The sequence below is a fragment of the Pleurodeles waltl genome, chromosome 12, assembly GCF_031143425.1.
Source record: "Pleurodeles waltl isolate 20211129_DDA chromosome 12, aPleWal1.hap1.20221129, whole genome shotgun sequence".
In the NCBI taxonomy this organism is placed as follows: domain Eukaryota; kingdom Metazoa; phylum Chordata; class Amphibia; order Caudata; family Salamandridae; genus Pleurodeles; species Pleurodeles waltl.
This window is the reverse complement of record NC_090451.1, coordinates 110,525,291-110,533,856: the sequence shown is the minus strand read 5'-3', so window position 1 is coordinate 110,533,856 and position 8,566 is coordinate 110,525,291.

The window sequence follows — 8,566 nt, the reverse complement described above, 5'->3', positions numbered from 1 at the left end:
CTTAGTGTGAGGGCACCCTGGCACTAGCCAAGGTGCCCCCACATTGTTCAGAGCCAATTCACTGAACTTTGTGAGTGCGGGGACACCATTACACGCGTGCACTACATATAGGTCACTACCTATATGTAGCTTCACCATGGTAACTCCGAATATGGCCATGTAACATGTCTATGATCATGGAATTGCCCCCTCTATGCCATCCTGGCATTGTTGGTACAATTCCATGATCCCAGTGGTCTGTAGCACAGACCCTGGTACTGCCAGACTGCCATTCCTGGGGTTTCACTGCAGCTGCTGCTGCTGCCAACCCCTCAGACAGGCAGCTGCCCTCCTGGGGTCCAGCCAGGCCTGGCCCAGGATGGCAGAACAAAGAACTTCCTCTGAGAGAGGGTGTGACACCCTCTCCCTTTGGAAAATGGTGTGAAGGCAGGGGAGGAGTAGCCTCCCCCAGCCTCTGGAAATGCTTTGTTGGGCACAGATGTGCCCAATTCTGCATAAGCCAGTCTACACCGGTTCAGGGACCCCTTAGCCCCTGCTCTGGCGCAAAACTGGACAAAGGAAAGGGGAGTGACCACTCCCCTGACCTGCACCTCCCCTGGGAGGTGTCCAGAGCTCCTCCAGTGTGCTCCAGACCTCTGCCATCTTGGAAACAGAGGTGCTGCTGGCACACTGGACTGCTCTGAGTGGCCAGTGCCACCAGGTGACGTCAGAGACTCCTTGTGATAGGCTCCTTCAGGTGTTAGTAGCCTTTCCTCTCTCCTAGGTAGCCAAACCCTCTTTTCTGGCTATTTAGGGTCTCTGTCTCTGGGGAAACTTTAGATAACGAATGCATGAGCTCAGCCGAGTTCCTCTGCATCTCCCTCTTCACCTTCTGATAAGGAATCGACCGCTGACCGCGCTGGAAGCCTGCAAACCTGCAACATAGTAGCAAAGACGACTACTGCAACTCTGTAACGCTGATCCTGCCGCCTTCTCAACTGTTTTCCTGCTTGTGCATGCTGTGGGGGTAGTCTGCCTCCTCTCTGCACCAGAAGCTCCGAAGAAATCTCCCGTGGGTCGACGGAATCTTCCCCCTGCAACCGCAGGCACCAAAAAGCTGCATTACCGGTCCCTTGGGTCTCCTCTCAGCACGACGAGCGAGGTCCCTCGAATCCAGCGACACGGTCCAAGTGACCCCCACAGTCCAGTGACTCTTCAGCCCAAGTTTGGTGGAGGTAAGTCCTTGCCTCACCTCGCTGGGCTGCATTGCTGGGAACCGCGACTTTGCAAGCTACTCCGGCCCCTGTGCACTTCCGTCGGAAATCCTTCATGCACAGCCAAGCCTGGGTCCACGGCACTCTAACCTGCATTGCACGACTTTCTAAGTTGGTCTCCGGCGACGTGGGACTCCTTTGTGCAACTTCGGTGAGCACCGTTTCACACATCCTCGTAGTGCCTGTTTCTGGCACTTCTCCGGGTGCTACCTGCTTCAGTGAGGGCTCTTTGTCTTGCTCGACGTCCCCTCTCTCTGCAGGTCCAATTTGCGACCTCCTGGTCCCTCCTGGGCCCCAGCAGCGTCCAAAAACGCCAAACGCACGATTTGCGTGTAGCAAGGCTTGTTGGCGTCCATCCGGCGGAAAAACACTTTTGCACGACTCTACAAGGCGTGGGGGATCCATCCTCCAAAGAGGAAGTCTCTAGCCCTTTTCGTTTCTGCAGTATTCACAGTTCTTCAGCCTAGTAAGAGCTTCTTTGCACCAACCGCTGGCATTTCTTGGGCATCTGCCCATCTCCGAGTTGCTTGTGACTTTTGGACTTGGTCCCCTTGTTCCACAGGTACCCTCAGTCAGGAATCCATCGTTGTTGCATTGCTGATTTGTGTTTTCCTTGCATTTTCCCTCTAACACGACTATTTTGTCCTTAGGGGAACTTTAGTGCACTTTGCACTCACTTTTCAGGGTCTTGGGGAGGGTTATTTTTCTAACTCTCACTATTTTTTAATAGTCCCAGCGACCCTCTACAAGGTCACATAGGTTTGGGGTCCATTCGTGGTTCGCATTCCACTTTTGGAGTATATGGTTTGTGTTGCCCCTATCCCTATGTTTCCCCATTGCATCCTATTGTAACTATACATTGTTTGCACTGTTTTCTAAGACTATACTGCATATTTTTGCTATTGTGTATATATATATATTGTGTATATATATCTTGTGTATATTTCCTATCCTCTCACTGAGGGTACACTCTAAGATACTTTGGCATATTGTCATAAAAATAAAGTACCATTATTTTTAGTATAACTGTGTATTGTGTTTTCTTATGATATTGTGCATATGACACTAAGTGGTACTGTAGTAGCTTCACACGTCTCCTAGTTCAGCCTAAGCTGCTCTGCTAAGCTACCATTATCTATCAGCCTAAGCTGCTAGACACCCTATACACTAATAAGGGATAACTGGGCCTGGTGCAAGGTGCAAGTACCCCTTGGTACTCACTACAAGCCAGTCCAGCCTCCTACATTAGTTGTGCAGTGGTGGGATAAGTGCTTGAGACTACTTACCACTCTTGTCATTGTACTTTTCATAAGAGAAAAATATACAAAACAAGGTCAGTGTATATACACATAGCCAAAAAGTTTTGCATTTCCTCTTTTCACTCTTTTCTAAGTGCTGAAAAGTACTTCTAAACTTTCAAAAAAGTTCTTAAAAGTTTAAAAAGTTTTTTCTGTCTTTCCAAAAAGTTCTGAAAACTTTTTTCTCTTTTTCTATCACTTTAACTCTCTCTAAAAAATGTCTGGCACAGGAAAAAATGTTGAACTGTCCAAACTTGCATATGATCACCTTAGCTGGAAAGGAGCAAGGAGTCTCTGCATAGAGAGAGGTTTGAGTGTAGGGAAGAATCCTTCTTTAGAACTGTTAATTAATATGCTTAGAGTACAGGATAAGGCCATAAGTGCCCAATCTGTAGAAAAAGTAGCTAATGGTTCTCAATCTGATCCAGGGACTCCCCCAGGAAAAGGTTCAGGAAAGAAACTTCTCAGCCTGTCCATTACTAGACAGTCTAGCATAGTTGGTACAGAGGTTGAATCACACCATACTAATGGTGTGCTCTCACATTATACTGGTAGCCAAGCTGTTAGGGTGCCCTCTGTAAGGGACAGGTCTCCTTCTGTTCATTCCCATCTTACCTCTGTATCTAGAAATGTCCCTCCCACCCACCCTGATGACAGATTGTTAGAAAGGGAGCTCAATAGATTGAGAGTGGAACAAACCAGACTGAAGCTCAAGAAGCAACAGCTGGATTTGGATAGACAGTCTTTAGAAGTAGAGAGGGAAAGACAGAAGTTGGGTTTAGAAACCCATGGTGGCAGCAGCAGTATTCCCCATAGTCATCCTGCAAAAGAGCATGATTCCAGGAATCTGCACAAGATAGTTCCCCCTTATAAGGAGGGGGATGACATTAACAAGTGGTTTGCTGCACTTGAGAGGGCCTGTGCTGTACAGGATGTCCCTCAAAAGCAGTGGGCTGCTATCCTATGGCTATCATTTACTGGAAAAGGTAGGGATAGGCTCCTTACTGTAAAAGAAAATGATGCTAATAATTTCCAAGTTCTTAAGAATGCACTCCTGGATGGTTATGGCTTAACCACTGAACAGTACAGGATAAAGTTCAGAGATACCAAAAAGGAGTCTTCACAAGACTGGGTTGATTTCATTGACCAGGCAGTGAAGGCCTTGGAGGGGTGGTTACATGGCAGTAAAGTTACTGATTATGACAGCCTGTATAACTTAATCCTGAGAGAGCATATTCTTAATAATTGTGTGTCTGATTTGTTGCACCAGTACTTGGTGGACTCTGATCTGACCTCTCCCCAAGAATTGGGAAAGAAGGCAGACAAATGGGTCAGAACAAGAGTGAACAGAAAAGTTCATAGAGGGGGTGACAAAGATGGCAACAAAAAGAAGGATGGTAAGTCTTCTGACAAGGGTGGGGACAAATCTAAAAATGGGTCTTCATCAGGCCCACAAAAACACTCTGGTGGGGGTGGTGGGTCCAAATCCTCCTTTAATCAGAACAAGGAAAAGAAACCATGGTGCTATTTATGTAAAATAAAAGGCCATTGGACAACAGATCCCAGTTGTCCAAAGAAAGGCACCACAGCTCCTACCACTACAACCCCTACTGCTACACCTAGTGTCCCTACTAATAGCAGTGGTGGTGGGAGCAAACCTACTAATAGCCAATCCAAGGGAGTAGCTGGGCTCACTTTTGGTAATTTAGTTGGGGTTGGTCTGATTAGGGAGACCACAGAGGCTACTTTAGTCTCTGAAGGGGCTATTGATTTAGCCACTTTGGTTGCTTGCCCCCATAACTTGGAGAAGTACAAGCAACTAACCCTAATAAATGGTGTTGAGGTCCAGGCCTACAGGGACACAGGTGCCAGTGTCACAATGGTGATTGAGAAACTGGTGCACCCTGAACAACACATACTTGGACACCAGTACCAAGTAACCGATGCTCACAACATAACACAAAGCCACCCCATGGCTGTTGTAAATCTCAACTGGGGGGGGGTAACTGGTCCAAAGAAAGTTGTGGTAGCTTCAGATTTACCTGTAGACTGTCTATTAGGGAATGATTTGGAGACATCAGCTTGGTCAGATCTGGAGTTGGAGGCCCATGCAGCAATGCTGGGCATCCCAGGGCATATTTTTGCTTTGACAAGGGCTCAGGCCAAAAAGCAAAAAGGACAGGGAAGCTTGGATCCTGGAACAATGGACCAAGTGCTCCCTAAAGCTAGGGCTAGTAGAAGCAAACCACTTCCTACTATCCCTCCCTCTACAGTGGATTCTAATTCTGAGGAAGAAGAATTCCCTCCCTGTGCAGAACCTACACCAGAGGAGCTGGAAGCAGACACTGCTGAGCTTTTGGGTGAAGGGGGGCCTGCCAGAGAGGAGCTGAGTGTGGCACAGCAAACCTGTCCCACATTAGAGGGTCTCAGACAGCAAGCTGTCAAACAGGCTAATGGGGATGTCAGTGACTCTCACAGAGTTTACTGGGAGGACAACCTCTTGTACACTGAGCATAGGGATCCTAAACCTGGAGCTGCCAGGAGATTAGTGATGCCTCAGGAGTACAGAAAGTTCCTCCTAACACTGGCACATGACATTCCCTTAGCTGGGCACCTGGGTCAAATGCAAACTTGGGACAGATTGGTACCATTGTTTCATTGGCCTAGGATGTCTGAGGACACAAAAGAATTTTGTAAGTCCTGTGAAACCTGTCAAGCCAGTGGCAAGACAGGTGGCACTCCAAAGGCACCCCTTATCCCACTGCCTGTGGTTGGGGTTCCCTTTGAAAGGGTAGGGGTTGACATAGTTGGCCCCCTTGACCCTCCTACTGCTTCAGGCAATAGGTTTATCTTGGTGGTAGTGGACCATGCCACAAGATATCCTGAAGCTATTCCTTTAAGGACCACTACAGCTCCTGCAGTGGCAAAGGCCCTCCTGGGAATATTTTCCAGGGTGGGCTTCCCAAAGGAAGTAGTATCAGACAGAGGAAGCAATTTCATGTCTGCATACTTAAAGGCCATGTGGAAGGAGTGTGGTGTAACTTACAAGTTCACAACACCCTATCATCCACAAACAAATGGACTGGTGGAGAGATTTAATAAAACTCTCAAAGGCATGATTATGGGTCTCCCTGAAAAACTCCGCAGGAGATGGGATATCCTTCTACCATGCCTCCTTTTTGCCTACAGGGAGGTACCCCAGAAAGGAGTGGGCTTCAGCCCCTTTGAACTTCTTTTTGGACACCCTGTTAGGGGTCCACTCACACTTGTAAAGGAGGGTTGGGAACAACCTTTAAAAGCTCCTAAACAGGATATTGTGGATTATGTACTTGGCCTCAGATCAAGGATGGCTGAGTACATGAAAAAGGCCAGTAAAAACCTTCAGGCCAGCCAAGAGCTCCAGAAGCAATGGCATGATCAGAAGGCTGTTTTGGTTCAGTACCAACCAGGGCAGAAAGTGTGGGTCTTGGAGCCTGTGGCCCCAAGAGCACTCCAAGATAAATGGAGTGGACCCCACACAATTGTTGAAAAGAAGGGTGAAGTCACCTACTTGGTTGACTTAGGCACTGCCAGGAGTCCCCTTAGGGTGCTCCATGTCAACCGCCTGAAACCCTACTATGACAGGGCTGATCTCACCCTGCTCATGGCAACAGATGAGGGACAGGAAGAAGACCGTGATCCTCTACCTGATCTCTTCTCTTCCACAGAACAAGATGCTCTTGTGGAAGGTGTAGTTTTGGCTGATTGTCTTACTGCTGAGCAGAAAGATAATTGCATAAATCTCCTAGGACAATTTTCAGAACTCTTCTCTACTGTGCCAGGCACCACTTCTTGGTGTGAGCACACTATAGATACTGGAGACAGTTTACCTGTCAAAAGTAAGATCTATAGGCAGCCTGACCATGTCAGGGACTGCATAAAGCAAGAAGTTCAGAAAATGTTGGAACTAGGAGTGGTTGAGCACTCTGACAGTCCATGGGCTTCTCCTGTGGTACTGGTACCAAAACCCAATTCTAAAGATGGAAAGAAGGAAATGAGGTTTTGTGTAGACTATAGAGGTCTCAACTTGGTAACCAAAACTGATGCTCACCCTATACCCAGGGCAGATGAGCTTATAGATACACTGGCATCTGCCAAGTATCTAAGCACTTTTGATTTGACTACAGGGTATTGGCAGATCAAATTGTCAGAAGATGCTAAACCTAAGACTGCATTTTCTACCATTGGAGGACATTACCAGTTTACTGTAATGCCTTTTGGTTTGAAAAATGCACCTGCCACTTTTCACAGGTTGGTGAACACAGTCCTGCAAGGGCTGGAAGCTTTCAGTGCAGCATATTTGGATGATATAGCTGTCTTTAGCTCCAGCTGGGATGATCACCTGGTCCACCTATGGAAAGTTTTGGAGGCTCTGCAAAAGGCAGGCCTCACTATCAAGGCTTCAAAGTGCCAGATAGGGCAGGGTAAGGTGGTTTATCTGGGACACCTTGTTGGTGGGGAACAGATTGCACCACTTCAGGGGAAAATCCAAACTATTATTGATTGGGTTCCCCCTACCACTCAGACTCAGGTGAGAGCCTTCCTAGGCCTCACTGGGTATTACAGGAGGTTCATTAAGAACTATGGCTCCATTGCAGCCCCTCTTAATGACCTCACATCCAAGAAAATGCCTAAAAAGGTATTATGGACAGCAAACTGTCAGAAAGCTTTTGAGGAGCTGAAGCAGGCCATGTGCTCTGCACCTGTCCTGAAAAGCCCTTGTTACTCTAAAAAATTCTATGTCCAAACTGATGCATCTGAATTAGGAGTAGGGGCAGTCCTATCACAACTTAATTCTGAGGGCCAGGATCAACCTGTTGCTTTTATTAGTAGAAGGTTGACCCCTAGAAAAAAGCGTTGGTCTGCCATTGAGAGGGAGGCCTTTGCTGTGGTCTGGGCTCTGAAGAAGTTGAGGCCATACCTGTTTGGCACTCACTTCATTGTTCAGACAGACCACAAACCTCTACTTTGGCTAAAACAAATGAAAGGTGAAAATCCTAAATTGTTGAGGTGGTCCATATCCCTACAGGGAATGGACTATACAGTGGAACATAGACCTGGGAGTAGCCACTCCAATGCAGATGGACTCTCCAGATATTTCCACTTAGACAATGAAGACTCATCAGGTAATGGCTAGTCTTATTGTCCTTCGTTTGGGGGGGGGTTGTGTAGGAAAGTACCATCTTGCCTGGCATGTTACCCCCATTTTTCACTGTATATATGTTGTTTTAGTTGTATGTGTCACTGGGACCCTGGTAACCCAGGGCCCCAGTGCTCATAAGTGTGCCTGAATGTGTTACCTGTGTAGTGACTAACTGTCTCACTGAGGCTCTGCTAATCAGAACCTCAGTGGTTATGCTCTCTCATTTCTTTCCAAATTGTCACTAACAGGCTAGTGACCATTTTTACCAATTTACATTGGCTTACTGGAACACCCTTATAATTCCCTAGTATATGGTACTGAGGTACCCAGGGTATTGGGGTTCCAGGAGATCCCTAGGGGCTGCAGCATTTCTTTTGCCACCCATAGGGAGCTCTGACAATTCTTACACAGGCCTGCCACTGCAGCCTGAGTGAAATAACGTCCACGTTATTTCACAGCCATTTTACACTGCACTTAAGTAACTTATAAGTCACCTATATGTCTAACCTTTACCTGGTAAAGGTTAGGTGCAAAGTTACTTAGTGTGAGGGCACCCTGGCACTAGCCAAGGTGCCCCCACATTGTTCAGAGCCAATTCACTGAACTTTGTGAGTGCAGGGACACCATTACACGCGTGCACTACATATAGGTCACTACCTATATGTAGCTTCACCATGGTAACTCCGAATATGGCCATGTAACATGTCTATGATCATGGAATTGCCCCCTCTATGCCATCCTGGCATTGTTGGTACAATTCCATGATCCCAGTGGTCTGTAGCACAGACCCTGGTACTGCCAGACTGCCCTTCCTGGGGTTTCACTGCAGCTGC